Below are 25,000 nucleotides of genomic sequence, written 5' to 3' on the forward strand. Positions count from 1 at the left end.
CTTGTGAATGTTCTCCTGGTAGCATCTGTTTCCAAAGTAAATTCAAAAAGCCCTCACAAATTTGTATTGTTATTATTAGTAGTAGTATTACTATTAACATAAGTGCTTGCAGTCTTATTTCCAATGTCTTTCTCCATCTGGATCATGAATGATAATAGTTGTATTATATTACATTAATAGTATTATTAAATGTATTTTTCATAGTTATTTGGAGATAACATATCTCGCTATGAGAAAAAAAGTCAGTCTACTACGTGTGTGCCTAACAGAATGGTTAACATTCAAAACATTGACAACAACAAATGCTGACAAGGACGTGGAGCAACAGGAACACTCATTCATTGCTGATTGACATGCAAAGTGGTGCAGCCACTTTGGAAGACTTTTTGGTAGTTTCTTAAAGCTAAACATACTCTTACCATACAACCCAGATATTGTACTCCTTGGTATTTACCCAAATGAATTGAAAACTTCCATAATGAATCGATAAACAAAGTGTGATATATCCATATAATGGAGTATTATTCAGTGATAAAAAGAAATGAGCCCTCGTGCCACAAAAATACATAAAACCTTAAATGCATATTGCTAGGTGAAAGAAACCAATCTGAAAATGCTACATATTGTGTAATTCCAACTATATTACATTCTGGAAAAGGTAAAACTATAGAGATGGTAAAAATATCAGTGGTTGACAGTGGTTAGTGTTGAGGGAGAAATGAATAAAGGGAGCAGAGGGGATTTTTAGGGCAGTGAAACTGTATGATACCATAATGGTGGACACATATGATATATTTATCAAAACTCATAGAGTGTACAACACAAAGAGTGAACCCTCATGTAAATTATGGACTTAGTTAATAATGATATATCAACATGGGCTCATCAATTGAAAGGAATGTTCCACACTGATGCAAAATGTGAACTATAGGGGAATCAGATGGACATGGGGAAATATGGGACCCTTGTACTTTATGCTAATTTTTCCATAAACCTAAAACTGCTCAAAAAAAGTAAAGCCTATTAGCTAAAAAAATTTAAAGTTACAGAGTAGAAGAGAAGCAAACAGGGCAAAAGGGGTGTAGATGATAACTAACAACATGAGGAAACTAGCCAGACAAATCTTGCATTTGGAAGGAACCCTTGTAGATATCTAGCTCATAATTCAGCACTTAGAAGGAATCATCTCTCCAACAACCAGCCCCTGTGGGAGTATTTGCAGTGACAGGAAATTCATTTGCTCCTAAAATGGTTCTTTTGTTTTATGAAAACTTCACATTACAGGATCTTTCCTTGCATTGATTCAGAGTGTCCCATAAAATCTATGCTCTGGAGCTACAGGAAAGGTTTTGATTTCACTTTCATGTAATTGTCCTTTAAACATTTGAATGTAACTGTCATATATCACTCTAGAATCCAAAGTCTTCAACATCAATATTCTGATTTCCTTAAAATATTCATCATTTAATAAGACATCATCACCTTGCCCCAATGCTCTGGACAATATCTAATTTTAAAATGCGGTTCCCATGAACAGAATACAAAACTCCAAATGTTTTCTGAATTGCGACAAAAATGGTGACAATATTATATTCCTTGTTTTAGTAACTCGGCCTTAGCAAGCATTCACTTTTCTAATAGTAAACTGAGATTACAAACTTAGATTACTAAAATTGGGTTGCAAGCAACAACAAAAAAATGCCTTCTTCCACGTGAACTTCTATCTACTCAAAATTTCTTCCAACCCATAGTGACAGAGGTGATTTTTTTAAACCAAAGTCAAGTATTTTTTAAAAATATATGTCATATATGTATGTAAATGCTTATATATCTATGTGTGTGTATGTGTCTATCTATTTATTTGTGTAGGCATTGGGAAGGAAGTCATTATTCACTTCTCTGAATTTTATTGCCTCTGGCCTCTTTGCTTTTTGTTTGTTTTGTTTTAGTTTCCCTCAGTTTAGCTCTTACCAATTGCAGAAATACAAAAGCTCCTTAAAATTAACCCCCCATAAAACAAATAATTTTACATTCATCTATTGAATCATTCCCTAAGAAGGAAGATTTTTATCTTACCATAATAACTCTGCTTATCTACAAGAAATGTCCCCTAGCAAAGTTTTGTCTGCAAGTGAGGTTAAGTGTGATACTCTTTTTTTTTCATGTTTATATTTGTAATTTTATTCAGTTGTACTTCTTGCATGAAATAACATTTAAAAATACATGGATATAGTTTTTTTCTTTTGACAGAATAATTTCTAAGAGAAGCATTAATTGATCAAAGTGTTTCTAATTAACATTAAGTGTGATACTTTGACTATCCATGTTCACGTGTGCTTTTCCTCTAGAACATAACCATTACTTCTAAAGCACATTACAAGCAAAATAATGTTCTCAGATTTCAAAAATGAGAAAAATCAGGAACTGTATATTTGTTATTAGTGCTTGAATCTGGAGCTAAATGTCCAATGTTTTAAAATCTAGAACCATCTTTATCAATTATAACCACTTTTAAAAATTAAAATAATACAAATGCTATTTTGTTCAAGCATAAATATCTCCAGAAAATTCTCCCATGATTGTAATTACATGGTTTTCGTTTTCAAGTTTATTTTTAAAACAACAAACTTTCCCCCAGTTTTATAAGTCACATATTCTATAATTCATTTGTTTCACTGATTTACTGTATTTTAATATTATGGAAACCCCAAAATTTCTCAGAAATACTTAGCAGTTAATCCTGTCTTCTCTGGATCTTGTCCTGAAGAACATCCAGAGCTGGTTCTAAAGTTGGTGGTGGTTACATTCACCTTCGCAAACATCCAGCACTGTCTTGAAACACCACAGTGGGATCTATCTGTAACAGCTTTCCATTACTTTTCACACTGATGTCCAAACTAACTGAAGAGAGAACATCCTCATCTTTACTTATTGCTGTCCAATTGCCTCGAAAATATTTTCATCGTAAAAGTAGAATTCTATGAGCATGTGGGTCACGATCATTCACCACTGTTGAAACTGGACTTTATAAAATGGAGGTGCCTGGTGAGACGACATGATTGTGTGGCCCATTTGAAAGCGATAGAAGGCAAGGTAATTTACAAATTAAATAAAACGTATTTACCTTCTCTTTTTCAGTGTCACATTTGAAAATGGAAAGAACTAAGAGGTTTACCTCATGGGTGTTACGAGCTTTACGAGTATCATCTCATTTAATCCCAAACAACCCTGTGACTTTCAAGTTATTGTTGTTCCCATGTCACATATTTGGAAACTGATGTACAGAGAGATTAAAAGACAAGTGAGTTACAGGTCCCAGTAAGAAACCAGGTGATCTCACTCCAGGGTCCTTAGCCACCACACTTACTTTGGCGCACTGCCCCCAAATGTCCACACACACCACACATAAGGTCCCTGAAGTTCTTTCTTTCTTTCTTTCTTTCTTTTTGTAATAAAAAACAAAACAAAAAGTCTCCTCCATTCAAATGGACACTGGCAGTAGCAGTTGTTCTGGCTAACTCTGTAGTTTCTGACATGACAGCCCTGGGAGGGGATAGAGAGTATGAAGAAACAAAAATTACTGATGGCTAATGTTTATGTAGCTTTAATATGGCCAGGGACAATGCTAAGTGCTTTATGAGAATCATTACCTCTTCTAATCCTGACAACTACATTCTTCTTATGAAGTACTTATTATTTCCCTTGTATTAGAGATGAGGAAACTGAAGCACAGAAAGATTAAGTAATCTTCCCAGTATTTCACAAATACTAAAATGTGTATCACAGGGCTTTGAACATAGGCCGTCTGTTCTCCTACCCACTACGCCACACTTCTATGAATTGCAAGGAAAAAGAAGAATGAAATCCCAAGCTGAGGCAACTGGTGAGTACTAACCTAGTTTTTCGAAACACTTGCCACAACCAGGAGCAATTATTTCAATATCATGTTCCTGTACTTTGATCAAACCCTTGTCAGCTTTTTATATGGAGAATTTAGTCACATGTGATTAAATGATGCCAAATGGAAGAACAACCACAGTGGGAAAACTTCAGGACAATCGCCCAAGGGAAGAACTGTTTAACTCTTATCTTGGCCAAGGCCTTCAGCTATGAAGCTGGGCATTGTCCTCACAATCTCTCAATGTTCCCTAGGTCCCCAAATTGGAGACCAGGAAACAAATCAAGAAAGGGACTGTGAGCTGTAAATCTGCAAAAGAGGAAAAGGACGCTGAGAAGCATCTAAACACAACCTGTCTTCACTTCAGCCAAATTATTGGCTGAACTGTGTTTCCCCAAAACTCATATGTGAAGTCCTAACTCCTAGTACTTAAAACTGATTATATCTGAAGTTAGAATTTTTAAGGAGATAATTAAGGTTAGTTAAATGAGGTCATACAGGGGGGCCCTTACTCCAATATGACTGGTGTCCTTTTAAGAAGAGAAAAATAGGACACAGACACACAGACTAAGGGCGAACCTGTGAGGACAGTGAGAAGGTGGCCATCTGCAAGCCAATGGGAGGTTGCAGAAGAAATCAACCCTGCCAACACCGTGATCTTCAACTTCTAGCTTCCAGAACTGTGAGTTAATAAATTTCTGTTGTTTAGCAAATCACTATAGCTCTAATTCACCAAGTGTGTGTTGACAAACAGGTCTTACACATAATATAGAAAAAGTGAAGGATGCTCTGTTAATATATAGAATTTTAAACCTTTGCCCAAATGAACCAAATGAAATCCATGATATTTTTGTTGCCCCCCCCCCTTTTTTTGGTTGACTAAACAGCTTTTTCTCTTCATATGTAAGGTTGGCTGAACACAAATTGATGACACAGGGTTTTCACTAAATTCAGAGTCATTGTAGTCTTGCCAAACCTGCAGCTGATACAGCCATTTAAAAATCCACTTTCATCATGGTTTTCCACCAAGAGGCCTTTGTTAATGATCACCGGAATGCACATAAACGGTGTCATACAAATAAAGTAGGCAGACACACATCAAACACCAGTTTCTACAGAGGAATCCAGACAGGAATTTTCACGTGGGCCTCAATCTTAACTTAAATATATTGAATGCACCTCAGGCACAGAGAACTGAAAAATACAGACAGCCTAATTCTCTAGTATCAGAGGTCAACTTCAGACATGCAGGGAAAAGTGAGGTCTCTCCTCTACAGAGAAGCTCAGCTGCTCTTGCAGCACCTCTGCAGGTATTCTGCAGGGGGCCTGGATATCACCAGGGACTCCCCTCTGGAAATTTCATACAAGCACTTACCTGCCTCCATGGCAGTAACTAAACAGTGAACGGAGGAATGTTTTCTCTCTTACATGAAGGAAATGAACTTTCACAGACAAGAGATTTACGTTGAGTCAAATTACATTTAAAAAAAAAACAAAGTTAAGTGTATTTGATAAGTAATATTGCTCAATTCTCCCTATCAAAGTGGTGAATTTGGGCTTTGAAAGCTTTATATCTTGTGACATAATTAGAAAATAAAATTCAAAATGATCATTGAATTAATATTTATTACTCAAGAATGCAGAAGTTATTTACTAAAAGGCTAATAACTAATGGCAGATATGAATCACTTCTGGTTTTACAGAGTATTATCACTAAAGTATCCAATCAATTGATAATCATGTGAAGTAACAACAAAAACTAGGCAAAAGAAGCGAAGTTAGGCCTTAGAAGTTTACTTGGCATTTAGAATATGTGCCATACACATTTTTAGGTAAATCTCTTATGGGCAATTACTTTAAAATATCATTGTTATTATATTTTACTTCGCTGTTTTATTGTTCTCTCCTCATTTTAGAACCAGTACATAAAATCAACGGACAAAAGGAAATAGTTTCATGAATGAGAAGAGAATTTAGAAACAAAATGGATTTTTTTTCTTTAAATTTGGTGTTGTCATTAGAAGTACAAAATGAACATGGCAAGGTCCATTATCTCCCCCCACTTCTTTTCTTCTTGCTTTTTCTTTTTATCGGTGGTAAAAGGGACTGCTCACCAGTAGGGACAAAGTTAGATTAAGTAGATCTCTCTCCTTAAAATTCTTAAGATTCATGTCTCAGAATACCAAGGAATACCCACTTTGGAACCATACTCAGATACATAAAGGGACACTGAGGAAAAGGCAGAGTAGGAAAGATGATCACCAACAAATAGAGGTCACAAAAATATGAAGCCATCTAAAAGTAAATAGTAACCTGTATCCAGTAATCTGAAGATGGGAAAGGGATGTTTAAAACATCTGTCAGAGTAGCTCTGTTTTCATCAACAAGAAAGACTATTTTTTTTTAAAAAGCCCACTAAGTAAGTAATCCCAGGTCCATGTGCCATTGTTTCCATTTGAGGATGACTAGTAACACAATTTCAAAGGAAAAGTGTTGAACCCCTTTAAGAAGTTAAAACTGAAAAGTAAGAAGTTGGTTTCCATTCCTCATCTCAATGGATTTCTACACATGATTGTTCCCAACACTCAACTTCACCAAGTATTCTGGAATGATTTTGCTAAGTTTGGTGGAAGATTGGTTGGAAGTACCTCAAAAGCACAACCAGGCACATCACCAAATGCCCATTTGTGAGGATCTTCACTTTTCCCCTGCCCTGTAAGTGCCATGTAACAACCTATCCCCTAAATGAGATAAACCTGCTTGCAAAATGCAGTTACAGGCCATTCCAGGACCTGAGAAATGCAAGAACTTTTCCTGTCTCTGACTCCTAAACAGTGCCTCAGCCAGAGCTAATCAGTTTTCAGCTGTGAAAATCTCAGCCTCTGAAATTACTTTAGAGTCTTCCCCAAAATGCAGTGTCCCATTTGTTCATGTTGGAGCAGAGGTGGCAATCACTAGCATCCCTTTTTTCCCCTACTGACTGTGGAAGCAGGCTCAGAAATCTGTCATGGAAATTGAAGAAAGAAGTCAGCAATCTTCCAGTAAAAAGCAAAACTGGAGGTTGTTTTGCTTCCATGGGTGGCTGCAGAGGTCGGCCTGACACACGGCTTCTTGTGTAACACACATGTTGAGCAGATACATGCACACCTCCTCGGTGGCCTTGCCCTGGGGATCAGGAACTGTGCAACCTGAGAACAACCTGCCCAATAAAAGAAAAGCAGAGACATAGCCCCCCCAGAGGAGCAGGGTCAGCTCTTCTCCCAGTTAAAATAGGGATTGCTCCTCTCTTGGGGAGGGAAGAGGGATGGGTAAAGAAGCAGAGATGTTACTGTCAGAAAAGCACTCCCCTGGGACACCAGGCTGGGAGGAAGGGACTCCCCTAACAGTTTTCACTTAAGACTCAGTCAATATACATTGATTGAGCATCTGCTTTGTAATGGAGATTGTAGCAGGTCATATAAATACGGTGGTGGGGGGAGGACGTGGTCAGTGGGCTGGATGCCCTAATGGGAAAGTCAGAAGTTGCCCAAGTCCCCATGGCGAAGTATGGAAGCATTGAAGATGTCTGGGGGTGGCCAGCAGAGTCTGGAGAAGGAGCATGCGGTTGGGGAGGACTTCTCAGAAGGCATATCTGAAAAGAGGGGAAGACCGAGTAGGAGATGTCCCGGTAAAGACAATAAAAGTGCAGAGGGACAAGGAGCGAGCCCCCTTTGGGACCAGGGTGTGGAGTGGTACAGATACTGCAGGAGGGCTAGTTGGCTTGAGGGTAGCAAACGGGAGGAAGTCTGGACAGGGCACAGGTCTTGGCGCCATGTTAAAACTTTTAAACCATTACAGAACCCTAAACCAAGAGTTACAAGGTCACTAGGGATGAAAAGATTATGGAATTGGATGTTGGTGATGGGAAATCATGAGAGATGGTGCTGACCTAGTAAAGACCAAGTAAAGGAAAAAGTGAGTGGATCTTAAAGAGTTTTCTAAGAGGTCAAATGTGGGTGAGAAAGAAAAAAAGAAAAAGAGCCCAAACAGGGCTTTCCTACTTTGGCCAAGCCCTCTCTTCACCTCGGGAAGACAAGGGAAGTCCTGCCCACATGGCCCCAAAGTCCATATTCCCCCTTTCTTTCCTCAGTCCTAGAGAATTGCTGGCTGAAAACTTTTGAAAACTCTTCACTTTATCTCTAGTCCTCACTTTAACCTATCATGCCCCAGTAGGTCTAGCAATGGTGAGGAGCTTAGAGTGTCATATCCTTCTTCTCACCCCTTATCATGGGAAAACAGTATCATTGCATTCTGTGAAAGTAAAAGAGATCCATAAACATTAAGCTTCGCAGATCCAACTGGTGATACAATCTAGAAAAGCCGTGCAAATCTGTGCTTGTGTAACTCCGTCAAACATTAACCTATTAGTTATACATTTACAACAGCTAGAAACAATAATTATGTGTTTCTTTCCTTTGATCATTAAATCCAGCTGAATCATTTATATGTTTAGCATTAGAGAGGTAGAAAGCATTTCTCGTTTTTGTAAGATTTTGTTCTTTATGGGAAACCTTATATCCTCTTTGAAGATTCTCATTTTTCTTTAGATGTATCGAACTTCATTGAGCATCTATCATTTGTCAGGCTTCGAATTTACAAATCACCACATTTAAAACTTATTAAAAAGAGAATATATAAATAAGGATATTATGTAGAAGGCTTTTATTTATTTAAAAACATATGGTGGGAATGTAAAATGGTGCAGCCACTGTGGGAAAACAGCATGATGGTTCCTCAAAAATTTAAACATAGAATTATCATATGAGCCAGCAAATTCCATATCTGGTGATATATATTCACAAGAATGGAAAGCAGGGACTCAAACAGATATTTGTACCCCAATGTCTATAGCAGCACTATTCATAATAGGCAACAGATGGAAACAACCCAAATATCCATCAATGGATAAATGTCTAAACAAACTGTGGAATACATTAGAATACTTCTCAGTCTTAAAAAGAAATGAAATCCTGATACATTCTACAACGTGGATAAACTTGGAAGACGTTATGCTAAGTGAAATAAGCCAGACACAAAAAGACAAATACTGCATGATTTCACTTATTTGAGTTACTTACAGAGTCAAATTCTAGAGACGGAAAGTAGAACGGGTGGTTAAGTGAGGCTGGGGAGGGGAGGGAGAGGTGGGGCACTATTGTTCAATGGGTACGGTTTGGGTAGAGTTTCAGTTCGTGATGATTAAAAAGTTCTAGAGATGAATAGTGGTGATGATAGCACAATGTGAATATACTTAATCCCACTGAACTGTATGCTTAAAATATGGTTAAAATAATAAATTGTCTGTTACATATATTTTACCAAAAGGAAAATAATGAAAATAGGGAGAGAAAAGTGAATGGTAGGAAGACTCAAACTTTTTGTGGAAGATGGAGATTTCTACATTGAATGTGAATAAGAATGTAGTATTTTCAAGTCAGCGATGAACTCTGAGAAGCCAACAAAGCCATCTGGAGGCCAAGCAGACAGCTCAGAGGGGATGTTTGAAATCTTATCTTTCCCATGACCCGATTTCTGTTGACTTGTTCCTTTGGTGAGGCATAATGATACTTCAAAAATACAAACTCAGAGCGTCAAACAGTTAGGGGGCCCTGTGATGAGTTGACTGAAGACCTACAGTTCAGACAGAGTGCTTTCTTCCTTGGTATCATTTCCGAAATGGTGGGCAAGCTGCCCTCTGGAAGCCCCACTCCCTGCCTGGCCCAGTGTGCACGTCTGATACAAAGTTGTAAATGATCCCAAATGGTGGCCGTGTCAATGGAGGCCTACCAAATGGTTATTTCACTGCCTTTCTTCCTTCCTCATTCTCAGCTCCCTTCCTTCGCTGAGTCCTTTCTTTGGTTGTCTCCGTGATCCCCTAAGCCACTCTTCCTATGTGTTCTTCATGCGTCCTCAACCCCCGCGCATGCTACACCCTTGAGAAGAAGCAGTCTGCTTACGTGCCTATTTCCCCCAGGAGACCAGAATCCCCTGAGGCATATGAAGAACAAAGGTAAATATCCTCAGATTACATACCATAAAATAATAGAGAAAACAGAAATTTTTAAATTATAAGACTGACAATTCTCACAGTCACCTTCTAAATATGGGGGGAAAGATCTTAGAAACTATTGAAACTGCACTAGATCAGTCACTTTATGACTTACTTTTAAAAAGATGATTAACAGTAAGCCAAATTTGATTTAAAAAAAAAAAACTGTTATAGAGGGGGTATATGGGAAACTCTCTGTACTTTCCATTCAATTTTTCTGTAAATCTAAAACTTCTCTACAAAATAAAGTCTATTAATTTTTTTATAAAACAAACAAATCTATTTACACATATATCCTGTTTCCCCGAAAATAAGACTTAGCCGGACAATCAGCTCTAATAAGTCTTTTGGAGCAAAAATAAGACCCAGTATTATATTATATTACATTACATTATATTATACCCTGTCTTATATTATAGTGAAATAAGACCAGGTCTTATATTAATTTTTGCTCCAAAAGACGCATTAGACCTGATTGTTCGGCTAGGTTTTATTTTGGGGGAAACACAATAGTAGTTATTCATTACCCTAACAAAGCTTAAACCATTAGTTGGCTAATGCGTGGCTTTAAGGCTTCACCAAATTTCTCAGGATATCTTGGTTTGGACAGCTGTGCCTCCCAGCTAATTATCTGCAGGCTTTAATTTGATCTCACAGCTTTCCCAGGCTTCATTTCCGTATCTTATGGTGCATAAAGGGCAGGATAGAGCGAGTCAGTGCTCTCCAAGTAACTGCACAAATTTCAAAGAAATCACAGGTCTGAGGAAATGCACTGGCATAAACAGACAGCTGTCCCAGTCCCTAAAGAGCTTCTACCTTTATCACGACTTTGGCAGGTTTGTCATCTCACCAAGCCTAATGCTAACAGAATTAGATTTCCAGAATCACTCTCCTCCATCACTTCCCAAAACAGGAAGTGACAGCTAATTAATAAATTCTTAATTTCTTACAAGCTAGAGTATTATAAAAATAAATGTAATGTTTTCCATGAATCAGGCTTAAAATGATATGTCCAGAGGGTATTTGCTCTATATTCCACTGCATTATTCACAATGAATAATTGGTTATGAATTGCCATGTTCTTCAGATCTCACATCTTTAGTATGAAATAATGAATAGGAAACATTTATAAAATGCACAATGCAGAAGTAAGGTATCCTTATATGAATATTTTTTTTCACTTTAGATCAGCTTAGCCTGTTATATAACATTATATAAATGGAATCAAACAACGTGTCCTTTTTTGTGTCTGGCTTCTTTCTCTTAGCATTACGTCTGTGAGATTCATCCGTTGTTGCTTTTATTCATGGTTTGTTCTTTTATTTCTGAGGGGAGCTGGTGGAGAATTGACAGGGAAGGACAAAGGGGAACATTCTGGAGTGATGGAAACATTCCGTATCTTGAGAAGCGTGTGGTTTACACCTGTCTGTATTCGTCAAAACTCATCCAATTATATACACCCTACAATGTATGTGTTTCACTATATGTAAATTGTATCTCAATCAAAGAGCAAAAGGAAAGAAACATCTGTTACGGGACTGGATGTACTATTTTAGCTCCCACACAGGCCTTTTCTTTGCTCCTGTCTCCTGCACATCCTTCCTCATTCTCAGCTCCCTTCCTTCGCTGAGTCCTTTCTTTGGTTGTCTCCGTGATCCCCTAAGCCACTCTTCCTATGTGTTCTTCATGCGTCCTCAACCCCCGCGCATGCTACACCATTGAGAAGAAGCATTCTGCTTACGTGCCTATTTCCCCCAGGAGACCAGAATCCCCTGAGGGTGAGGGTCAGCCTTAAGTAACACTTGAGGCGACAGTGATAATAACTAACATATGTATAGAAGGAGCTTACATTTCCATTGTGTACTTGTCTCTCTTCTAAGGGCTTTCCCTGGATGTCATCACTGTCTGATACATCAACAAATCCTGAGACTTCAGCACCCAATAAGCAGAGATCATGACTTATTAATATATACAGTGTTCTCAGATATGATAGAATAGATCAAAGGTCATTCCTGGTAGTTCAATCGCAAATGACTTTTTTAAAAACATTTTTCTTATATTTTGCATGTTTAAAAATGTCTTTTATATCAGAATAAAGGAAGTTTCTGTACAGAAAAAAGTTCAACTGAAGACATTAAAAACAAAAGATTTTGAGGTACAGCTGAGGTATTCATGACCTACTTTGTTTCTTTGTTACTGCTTTCTTTTTAAAGATGCTAAGATGGTGTTACAATTTGAGTAGATTACTAAGTCGAAAGCAAAACAAAACAACAAAAAAACAAATGCTAAAATGAATTCCAAATTTCACTGTAATTATCAAAGAAATTGTTCTTCAGAAATTAAAACTTCTTTTTTAGCTTCAGTATAACAGGAAGAAATAATGATTTCAGAATGGACCTCCCTTTCTTTTCATAAATATACAAAAAGCTTTATTTTGAAGCCAAAACAGTGGGGGATCTGAAAAGCATATTTTGACAAAGTCCTGAAAACTATCTTCACTAATTTCCCAGAAACTTTCCAAAGCCCAGTTGAGTAAGATACACTGTAATCGGATGGCCAATACTGTGCCATTCAAAGCAAAAAGAGAAAACAGGAGAAAGGTTTGGTAAACTAACCTGTGCTAAGTGGAATAATGGTTATGCTTGACTGGCAAACCCACTGATAATACACAAATGATAAGGTTTAAAAGTAAATGTTGTCAAGAAATGAAAATCCACATAGTTCTTAAAGCCTGGCCTCAATTATTTTCATTTATTCAGGTCACTTGTCATTAACAGTGAATAATTTATAGTACAATATTTGTATCCCCATTTATGATCCCTATTAACCCTATAACTCTTTGTCACCTAAAGTTGTGGCATCTAAAAGATAAACGATGGAAGGCTGCCAGAAGAAGCCTCTCGGAGAAAGACGTATGATGCAGTGGTAGTTTTGGAACAGGTCTCAAATTCTGTACCTGTCGACAACCTTCGACAAGCTGGGGTTGCTTTACGTTTCCTCCACTTGAATCTCTGCTGACTTCAGTGACTGAGTGGCCCACAGAACACAGGGGGCGTGAACTTGTGTGACTCTGGAGATCAAGTCTATAGGGGAACACAACTTCTGCCTGTTTCTCTGGAACATTCATGGTGAAGCCCTGAACTGCCATATACGCAATCTACCTTACGTCTCCCACACCGTGAGGGCACCACTAGCCCCCATGGAGAGACCACACAGAGAAATCCTGAGACCACATGAAGGGAGAGCCTGGCCAGCTCCCAGGTGCCCAAACACTCCTCCCAGTTATCCCAGCACCCGTCCCCAGCTGCCTCACCTCCAGCCCCCATGGACTGCAGCCTTAAACACACCCATTCACTCAAGCCCTTCCTGAAAAACTGACCCACAGAAACCTGGATAGATATAAAATGAATGTTGTTTTAAGCCATAAAGGTTTGCAGTGATTTCTTACACTGAAATAAACAAGTGGAAGAAAAGCTGTGTATGAGAAAATAAAATGAGATAATAAAAATATGAAAACTAAGGAAGATCTATCCTTTAGATATAAAGTATCTATCTATGAGAATAGCAGCTTCACAGAGAACAGGACAAAAAAACATAAAAATGTCTAAAAGACAAAAATTTAGCAATGCTTACTTCCAAATCATAATGAAGAGCTTAAGATTTCTTCCAATCTATTCATTTTGCCAAATAAATTCAAGAAAAACTTAAAATTTTTAACTGGTTGAAGACAGTATGAAGGAATAGAAAACTGAAATAGAATCATTTTGAATAACTACAAGTACACAGTAGAGTAATTTCTACCACAGTTTTCAGGAAAGGTCTCTGCCTGACTTCTTTTAAGAAACAGCCAAGGACTCATTTGTAAGGAGAAGCTCCAATTCACATGCAATTCTTGTTCTAAAAATCTTTCAACATTTTCTGCCTTAAGAATGTGAAATTTGCCTGTTCTTTTCTTATCTACCCTGTCAATGTGCTTAGAAAACACTTTCTATTTGGATAGTACAATAATAAACCTCAATCTAGCTCTGGTCAATTTTTCAGAAATTTTGGGGTAAAAACAACAGACATTCACATTAATGAGGTTTTCATAAAACCCAGCAAACAAGCAGCTCTTGTCTGCACGTTTGCATGCAACAAAGGCCTTTCTGTGATGACATTCCCACAACAAAGTATTACTTCCTAATGAAACCTACACAGAAAACAAAGCAGTGCTTCAAAAGGAAACTTTATTTTCAGTGCTATAGGACATGTTTCCTTTTTTACCAAATGTATTTTATCTTCTAAAGGAACATTTTATTTTCTATTTTATCTTGTAAAGGAACATTACAAACTTTTAGTCACAAATTCCACTTCCAGTGAAATTTTCACCCAGGTTTAAAAAATGTTTAAGGGAAATACAAAACACTGATTTATTTTCCTGCTCCTTGGCCAAAAAGCACATGTTAGGTAGCACCCAGATCTACCAGTCACTGCAAATCCAAGTGTTAGCATTGCCTCAATCACAGAGGACAGGACCCTTTAAGTGGCAACTTACGCAAAGAGAACAAGGGGAAAAGGGCTTAGAATGAATCTGATACTCCCAAATCAGGAGGAAATCGCAAGAGCTCCTGTCAGTCTCCCCATAAAATCATAACACAAGGGAAAGCAAAGATAGGAGACCAGGTACAAATGAGGTGAGACAGTGTAGCATAGTGTAGAAGGAACCAGAAGTCCTGGTTTTCAATGTGTGATGTAGCACATCGAGCCACGTGACTTGGGAAGCCAGCGAATAGCTCTGCACTGCAATTTTCTTACCTACAAAAAGACCATCTGTATTCCAGAATTGTTGCGGGAAGGAAATGAAATAATATGGATGTGAAAAAAAATGCTTATACTCCATAACCTACACTTATGTGTGTGTATGTATAGATTTCTACACTGATGCTCTTCGACGTATGATAGGATTCCATCATAAGTTGAAAATATTAAGTGGAAATGCACTTAATACACCTAGCCTGCCAAACACCATAGCTTAGCCTAGCCTACCTTAAACATGCTCAGAACACTTAACATTAGTCTGCAGTAGGGCAAAATCATGTAACACAAAGCCTATTTTATAATAAAGTATCGAATATTTCATGTAATTTATTATGTGTATCTCTCACACCATTGTACAGTTGAAACATTGAAGTCGAATATTGTAAACAATCGAAAGTGTGGGACATATGGATTGTATGTGATATACATATATAGATTCTATATGCTGTATATAGGTTATATACTATATACATGAAGTGTGATCAAAATATACAGTGGATATTTAAATTAAAAAATAATTTTTACAGTAAAAGACGCATTGCCATTAACCCCCTCAAAATACCCCCACTCCCTTTGAACACACTTATCACATCGTTCTTGCCATTTTCTGAAGCAGTTCTGAAAGTCCTCTTTCATGAGTGTCTAGTTGTACTTCATGGCTGCCTCGATGTCCTAAATTGATTCAAAACGTTTTCCTTTCATGGTCATTTTGACTTTAGAGGGGAGCCATAAGTAGCGTGGTGCCACATCTGGTGAATAAGGTGGATGGGGACATACCGCAATATTTTTATTTGACAGAAACTGCTGAACTAGAAGCAATGTGTGACAGAGAGCCTTTCCAATGTGATGACAAAATACGGTGAATGCTGCTGCCGAGTGCCATCCAAGAGAAAGGCAGGGATCTTCAGTACCAGAAGCAGTGCATCGAGCCTTAGTAACAGTGTGTGACAGGTTTCAACTTGTTCGGTGCAGTCAGTCCGGTGTGAGCTACGGTTGAGAGAAGGTGTATTTTAAAGTGTGCCCTAAATCATCCTCCATCATGACAATGCTCCATGTCACACATCGCTTCTGGTACATGGCAATTTCTGTCAAAAAGAAACACTACAGTGTGTCCTCATCCACTTTATTCACCGTCACCAGGTCTAGCACCATGCATGTGACAGCTGGCTCTTCCCCAAAGTCAAAATGATTCAGGGCGTTGAGGCAGCCACGACAGTGCAACTAGAGACATTCATGAAAGAGGACTTCCAGAACTGCTTCAGAAAGGGGCAGGAACGATGGGATAAGTGTGTTCGAAGGGAGGGAGAATATTTTGAGGGGGATTAATGGCAATGGGTCTTTACCATAATAAACATTTTTATTTAAACTTTCACCATAATGTTCGATCGCACCTCGTATAATTCTGTAACACTATATTGCTAAATTCTATACTAGTCTACATTCTATAATACTAATTTCTAAATACTCCACATAGATTATATACCATATAATCAATATATTCTGTATAGATTTCTATACATATACATCATATATACACATTCACATATGATGTATATTTATAGATTCCCATACAATACAGGAAGTAAATATTCTGTTTTAAAGAGATACTCAAAATAAAACTGATCAAACTTGCAATATAAACCTTGAAACTGATATTTACTGCTTTACTTCCTTGGCATACATGTGAGATCATCCCTTTTGATTCATTGTAATTGCAGTGGGAGGTCCTCGCTTTGCATCACTTTGAATTTTCATCACTGTTTCCTGAAGGCTCATGTTATTACCCGTCACAGAAAAACAACCAAAAGGTCCAGCATGGAAATTCTTACGTAAACGAAGGACAAGCCATGTAGAGTATTGATGCATCTTTAAACTTGTTAATAATGAGTTTTAGTTATATTGGAAAATGCTCAGGCTCCAAAGTGAAATAAAATATCAGGATACAAGCATGTCATAAATCTCAGCCGAAGGGACAATATCTTCCTTGATGCAGACAGAGGCCAGGGTCTGGAATCTGAGTGAGGCCTGCCCTTGAGCGAGTTACCTAAGCTCTCTGTCTCAGTTGTGTCATTTGTCAAAAGGAGATAAGAATAGGACCAAACTCGCAGGGTGAGTATGACATAACACTGATCCAGTGCTGAGTACAGGGTCTGGCTCACATTAAGTATGCAGTGAATTACGCTGCAGCATTACTGAATACATAGAAATACATGTGAAAGTCTAAAAGTAATATGCCAATATTGTTAGTGGGTGTATCAGAGTGAAGGGATTGTAAGGTTTTCTGTCTCTTTACACTTATGTATACCTTCCAATTTTTCTACAATGAACACCTATTACCTTTCTTCCCAGAAAAAAAAAATAGAATTATTGACTTATGAATTTATTTTCTCAAAATATACTTAACTGCACTTCTTAGCTAACCCTATTGGCTAACTTCAACTAGATTATGTGAAGGTCTTGCTTAAAGTTTCTCTTGACGATATCTGAAGATTGGGGGACTTCAAAGTCATTTGTGGTTTACAAACATGACAGAAGGAAAGGAAACACATTTATTTACTGTGAGGAATTTGTCTGGGTCTCGACTAGGAGCTACCATTCATTTTTTTTTAAAAATAAGTTTTCTTTATTTTTCAATAATAGATTCAGGTATACAACATAGTGATTAGACATTTATGTAACTTACAAAATGATCCCCCGATAAATCTGGTACTCACCTGACATCATATACAGTTATTAGTTAATAATTAATCAATAAGAATTGGTCAACAATTAGTCAATAACAATATAGTCAGTATTATTGACTATATTCCTTATGCTATACTTCACATCCCCATGACTGTTTGGTAACTACCAATTTGTACTCAATCCCTTCTCCTTTTTTTACCCATCCCCCAACTCCCATCCCATCTGGCAACCATCAAAATATTCTCTGTATCTGAGTCTAGTTCTATTTTGTTTGTTCATTTATTTTATTCTCTAGATTCCACATATAAGTGAAATTATATGGCATTTGTCTTTCTCTGACTTACTCCACTCAGCTTACCCTCTAGCTCCATCCATGTTGTTGCAGATGGAAAATGTTCATTCTTTTCTACAGCTGAGTAATATGCCATTGTATATATGTACCTACTCTTCTTTATCCATTCCTCCATTGATGGACACCCAGGTTTCCTCCACATCTTGGCTATTGTAAATAATACTGCAATGAACATAAGGGTGCACATGTCCCTTTGAAGTAGTGTTTTGGGTATCTTTGGATAAATACCCAGAAGTGGGATTACTGGGCACTTCTTTGTCTCTCATTATAGTCATTGTTTTAAAGTCTGTCTTGTTTGGTATAAGTATTGCTACCCCAGTTTTTAAATTTTTTCCATGAAATAATATTTTTCCATCCCTTTACTTTCAGTTTGTGTGTGTCCTTCGATCTGAAGTAAGTATCTTGTAGGCAGCATATGTAAGGGTTTTGTTTTCTTATCCATTCAGTCACCCTATGTCTTTTGTTTGGAGCATTTAATCTATTTACATTTAATGTAATTTTTGATAGACATGTAGTTATTGCCATTTTATTATTCATATTTTTATCTTTATTTCTTCTTCTTAAAGAAGTCTCTCTAACATTCCTTGTAATACTGTTTGGTGGTGAAGAACTCTGTTAGCTATTTCTTGTCTGGGAAGCTCTTCATCTGTCCTTCGATTCTAAATGATAACTTTGCTAGGTAATCTTGGTTGTAGGTCCTTGATTTTCATCACTTTGAGTACTTCATGCCAATCCCTTCTGGCCTGAAAAGTTTCTGTCAAGAAATCAGTTGACAGTTTTATGGGAGTTCCCTGGTAGGTAACTAACTGCTTTTCTCTTGCTGCTTTTAAGATTCTCTCTTTGTCTTTAACCTTTGACATTTTAATTATGATGTCTCCTAGTGTGAGCCTGTTTGGTTTCATCTTGTTTGGGACTCTCTGCACTTCCTTGACTCATATGTCTATCTCCTTTACCAGGTTAGGAAAGTTTTCCGTCATTAATTCTGCAAATAAGTTTTCAACTACTTGCTGTCTATCTCCTCCTTCTGGTACCCCTCTAATGTGAATGCAGGTACACTTGATGTTGTCCTAGAGGCCCCTGAAACTATCCTCATTTTGGGGGGATTCTTTTTGCTTTTTGCTTTTCTGACTATGTGTTTTCTGCTACCTAATCCTCCAAATTGCTGATTTGAACCACTGCTTCATCTCATCTACTATTGATTCCCTCTAATATATTTTTTCTTTCAGTTATTAATTTCTGACTAGCTCTCTTTTATGTTTTCTAGCTCCATTTTTATCTTTCCTATCACTTTGCTGAATTTCTCACTGAAATCACTGAACATCCCTATAACCAGTGTTTTGAACTCTGTATCTGGTAGATTGCCTGTCTCCATTTTGTTTAGGTCTTTTTCTAGAACTTTGTTCTGTTCTTTCATTTGGAAGATGTTTTTTTTGCCTCCTCATTTTGGCTGCCTCCCTGTGGTTGTTTCTATGTATTAGGTAGAGTTGCTGTGTCTCTGGTATTAGTAGAGTGGCCTTATGTAAATGTCCCGTGGGGCTCAATGGCACAGTCCTTCTGGTCACCTGAGGCAGGTTCTCTAGTTGTGTCCTTTGTGTGGGTTGCGTGTGCCCTCCTGCTGTAGATGAGCCTTGGTTGCTGTTTGCATGTCAGTAGGAGGGATTGACCCTCGGACTGAATGGTTGTGAGGACTCGCCATGACTACACTGGAGGAGCTGTTGTGCAAGGCTGACTCTACAGAGCAAGATTTGCTTTGGCAGAGCTCTGGTGCCTGCCCAATCTGCCCTTTGGGTGTGTCATCTGTGGAGGCAGTGTGGTGGTGCTTTGGCATGGTCCGAAGCTGGCCACTGGGCATACCCGCCCCAGAACCTCCTGGGAAGGTCCCCATTGCAGGCCAAATTCAGCCTCCACCTATGCCCTGCCCAAGGCCACTTGGTATGAGCCACAAAGCAATCCACAGATATCTTCCACCTACACTGGGCTTGGAGGTGCCTGGGAGAGACTAAGCTGCAAACTGATGCTGGCTGCTATTAGCACTGGGTTTGGGGCTGCTTACCAGGTGGTATCAGGCATGCCAAGGCCAGATTCTATTTGTTTGGGGGTCATGAACCTTTGAGAGATTTTAGGAAAGTCTGAAGCATGTGCCAAAAAGGCTGTTTGTATGGAAAAGTCTAGAAGTGGCTTGGGCGGGTCTAAAAGTTGGGAGGGACAAGGTCTCAGAGAATTACCTGGGCTGCGTGAATGGTGTTAGCCAGGTTAATAAAGACGCAGATATGGTGCCTTCCTGTGTCTGCACACTGTGTGTGTGGGTACTCAACAAAGGAACAATAGCACCTACCAGCACATGAGAATACTGCCACTCCAGCCCTCACCCTGCACCCAGACAATTGAATTCCTCTCCATATGTCCTTGGCACCTATCGAGCGCTTGAGCTCAGAACAAGTGAGTCCATCAGTAAGTCCATGCACAGGCCCTTCAAGAGGAATGCCTGGAATTCTAGTCACCCTCCATCTCACTCAACCACACTCTCTGTTGGTTTTCACAGCCAGAAGTTATGGAAACTTCTCTCCCCAGTACTGGAATTCTGTGCTGGGGAGCCTGGTTTGGGGCTGGGACTCCTCACTCCTCAAAGAGGACCTCTGCAGCTGAGATATCCCTCCCGATTTTTAACTGCCACTTGCGGGTAAGGGGACCAGCCCATTCCATGTCTCCGCCCCTTCTACCAGTCTCAATGTGGCTTCTTCTGAATATCTGTAGTTGCAGGACTTCTGTTCAGCTAGACTTCATGCAATTCTCAATAATGGCTGTTCTGTAGTTTAATATTAATTTTGAAGTGGTCTTGAGAGGAGGTGAGCACAGCCTCCTCTTTGCCATCTTGATTGTAAATCGCCACCCTTCATTGCAAATGCTATGGCATTCTACTTTGTAAATTAGGAAAGCCTATCACCCAACTATAGATCTCCACCACACCATACAACCAAAAGTAATACTAAATAAATATATAATAAATGGAATGGCTAACACTTTTCCTCTACCACCATTCTTCCTCAAGTTGCAGTACCAAGATGTTACCCTATGGCAGTCTATAAGCTGAGATCTAAGGACACCTAGTCTGTCGATGTATCTGAAGGCAGTTCCTGATTTCACCATAAGAATTCTAAATTTTGAATTTCACTCCAAGTTTATCTAAAAACTTAACAGAAACATATATATCTTCTCGGACAATTAAGTTTGCAAACTCATCCTAGAAAAAGTGCTATATAACTCATTGCTGAATATCTGAATATCAATATGGACACCTTTGAAATACTCCCCAATGCCAGCACCTAGTCCACCCTTCAAAGCAATTTTGGAACTCTTTTACTGGAATGGCCATCAGTGCTGTCGTTGTATTACCCTTGATGTCCTGAATGTCATAAAAATGCCTGCCTTTCAATATTTCCTTTATCTTCGAGTAAACAAAGAAGTCATTGGGGGCCAGATCAGGTGAGTAGGGAGGGTGTTCCAATACAGTTATTTGTTTACTGGCTAAAACCTCCCTCACAGACAGTGCCGTGTGAGCTGGTGCATTCTCATGATGCAAGAGCCACGAATGGTTGGCAAAAAGTTCAGATCGTGTAACTGTTTCACGCAGCCTTTTCAACACTTCCAAATAGTAAACTTGGTTAACTATTTGTCCAGTTGGTACAAATTCATAATGAATAATCCCTCTGCTATCAAAAAATGGTTAGCAACATTGTTAAAAGTTTGCAAACTTAATTGTCAGACCTTGTGTGTGTGTGTATGATATGTCACACACACACACACACACACACACACACACATATATATGACATTAAAGTCCTTTATAACAAAATTCTGCTCTGGATTTTAAGGCCGCATCTCTGTGTTTACGTCATTGCACTGTTGCAAGTGATCATCTACTGAGAAGATAGTATTTGTGCAGGCTGCAAAGCAACTGGAAAATCTACCTTTACAGTTTGTTTTGTGGGGCATTGTGTGGAGACCACTAGCAGGAGGCTGTAAGGCTGGAGGAAGGAGACAAGGAGGCAGGATCGCTCCTCTCTCTGTACCTGCTGTTTTTGTCGGTGCCCTTCACCCTGGTGCAGCAGCTGACTGCAGTCTCCAGCCTTCCAGTACTCCCCAAATGAGCCTCCTCACCACCACTCAAAGGTAGGTCATTCTCCTCCAAGCCTCTGGGTGCAAATAAACCCAATCACATCCCCTCATGCCTCCTCAGCCCTTACCATCACTGAGTTACCTTGGTACTCCGTTTTCCACTTCTTCATACTTTTCAACCAGTTCCTCATACTAGATATATTCCTTTAAATAACTGGTGTGGTTTCTTTTTTCCTGATTGGACCCTGGCTGATACAAAACAGCATGTATTTCATAGTACATTAACTTTTTAAAATGGTAGTAAAAATATACATACCACACAAATAACCATTTTAGCCATTTTTAACTGCACAAATCAGCGGCATTAAGCAATTCACATTGTTGTGCAACCATCACCACCATCCATCTCCAGAACTTTTTCATCTTTCCAAACTGAAACGCTGTACCCATTAAAGAACTCTTCCCCATTCCTCCTCCCCTCAGCCCCCGGCAACCACCATTCCAATTTCTATCTCTATGGATATGACTATTGTAGGTACTTATATAAGTGAAGTCATACAGTATTTGTCCTTTTGTGTCTGGCTTATTTCACTTAGCATGTTTTCAAGGTTTATCATGTGTTCCATATATCAGAATTCACTTCTTTCTTCAGACAGAATAATAGTGTATTGTATATATAGACCAATTTTTTTTAATCCATTCACTGTTGGACACTTGTGTTGCTTCCATCTTTTAGCTATTGTGAATAATGCTGCTATGAACATGGGTATGCAAATATCTCTTTGAATTCCTTCTTCACATTCCTTTGGGGATATACCTAGAAGTGGAAATGCTGAATCACATGGAAATTCTATGTATACCTGTTTGAGGACTCTCCATACTGATTTTCATAGCAGCTACACCATTTTACATTCCCACCAGCAATGAACAAGGGTTCCAACTTCTCCACATCCTCACCATCCCGTGTAATGTTCTGTTTAAAATTTCTTTTTAAAATAGCCATGTTAATGGATGTAGAGTGGTATCTCATTGTGGTTTGACTTTTATTTCCCTATTGATTAAAGATGTTGAGTCTCTTGTCATCTGCCCAGTATATTAACTTTTAAAGTCTGTATCTCAAACTGAAAATCCTTGGGATCTTTAACTAAGAAACTTTACCCTAAGGAGTACATCTTAATATAATTAACAAGGCCTGAAAGAATGTTGACAATCATAAAATTCAAGATCCATCATAAGTGCATCCTCTCTCTCTTTCTTTCTTTCTCTCTCTCTCTCTCGCTCTCTCTCTCAGAATGATTTCTTTAAAATGTTTAGTTGTCACAAAAGGTCCCTGATTCACTGCAGTGGTGTAGTGCTAAAGACCGAGCCCTAAGTCACCTGACAGTGAACAGTTTATTACTGGAAACTACCCACATGCATTTTAGTTTTAACATTTCTTATAGTGACTCTTCAGCTGTATTTTTCTTAAAACAAAATTACCACACTCATTCAATTCCAATAGATTTTATTTAAAGTAAGACATTGCTAAATATCTAAGTGTTAATTCTAAAATATTGTGAATCAATGTAAGAAATGATTTTTTTAAAAAATATTTTTAAACAGAAATTTATTTTTAAAAAGAATTATTTTTTAAAAGAAAAAAATATAAATCTAATCATTCCTCTTGTAATGTTACTAAAGCAAACACTCTGTAGTTAACTCTTACTGCAAGCCACACAACATTTATGGACTTCCTGATAACACCACTTTTTATCTTTTCTTTAGTTTATGTTTAAGGTGGCCAAATATTGCACACAGAGGCTAAACATACCATAACTTCAACAGGGTGATCAACTGGAGAATCATGAATGGGATCAAAGTCTTCAACATTTGCCAATACAGAATGAAGCTGACTAATTTGGCCATAAGACCTCAGAAGCTGACCTATTTATTAAGTTACATGAACACATCTACAACATGAAGTTGTTATGACTCCTGATAATAGTATAGTCTGTCTGTAATTTTACTTTAGAAATCTATACTCTAATTTTACATTTTTATAGGAGTAAAACAAAGCAGTTGAAAGGTTTGTTTGCTGATTGTCATCTTTTAATTGAGCTGTTAACAAAAAAGAGTACGGGAATGTGAAAAAAGCATTGATTCACAATGCAACTCTGCTAATGTCTGGGCATGCAAGGGTGAACAAGACAACACTCAATAAACATTAGCAGGGAAAGGAAAGGGAAGAGAAAAAGAAAAAGAGAAAGGAGAAGAAGAAACCTTCAGATTCTGCCCTCATGGAATATATAACTTAGAAATTATTGAGCAGCTGGGTAATGGCTGGCTTAACAGGGAAATACACAGATTTTGTCAATGGAAACTGTCATCAGAAGGTGTAGCCATGATCTACATCTGAGTCTCACTGAGAGTTACCGCGTTGTCCAGAGACCTAGCTGGACAATCAGCTCTAATGCATCTTTTGGAGCAAAAAGTAATATAAGACTCAGTATTATTTTACTATAAGTAATAATAAAAATATTATGAGACCCGGTCTTATTTTACTATATAGTAAGATAAGTATATATTATATACTTATATAAAATAAGTATATATTATATATAGTATACATTATATTTTACTATATAGTAAAATAAGACTGGGTATAATATAATATAATATAATATAATATAATGTAATGTAATGTAATGTAATGTAATATAATATAATACAATAATACCGGGTCTTATATCAATTTTTGTTCCAAAAGACGCATTAGAGCTGATTATCCGGCTAGGTCTTATTTTTGGAGAAACACAGTAGGAAATAAGGGTGAGGTAAGGGAGATAAAAGGAGATCATTTTACAAGGGAGAGAACTGGCTGTCAATCCCAATACAGGATTCAAATTTAGCCTTACTACTAGTGGGACATGCAACCCTGGGTACAACAGAAGCAGCCAGTCTCTCTGATGATATATTCTGGTCAAAAATATTTAACTGGAATTTCATCAAGTCTATAGAGCTAAGTTTAGTTTGCAGAAAACAAAGGGCATAAAGAAAGATGTTAACAAAACCATGATGAAGCAAT

At 38.0% G+C, this 25,000-nt stretch overlaps 1 protein-coding gene across 2 annotated transcripts in view; it reads right to left on the reverse strand.

Annotated features, from left to right (window-relative positions):
• Nucleotides 1–25,000, reverse strand: part of LAMA1 (laminin subunit alpha 1) — a 161,869-nt gene that overhangs the window by 105,244 nt on the left and 31,625 nt on the right. The gene's annotated exons all lie outside the window — the stretch shown is intronic.

This window comes from Rhinolophus hipposideros (genome assembly GCF_964194185.1).
Source record: "Rhinolophus hipposideros genome assembly, chromosome: 17".
Taxonomy (NCBI): domain Eukaryota; kingdom Metazoa; phylum Chordata; class Mammalia; order Chiroptera; family Rhinolophidae; genus Rhinolophus; species Rhinolophus hipposideros.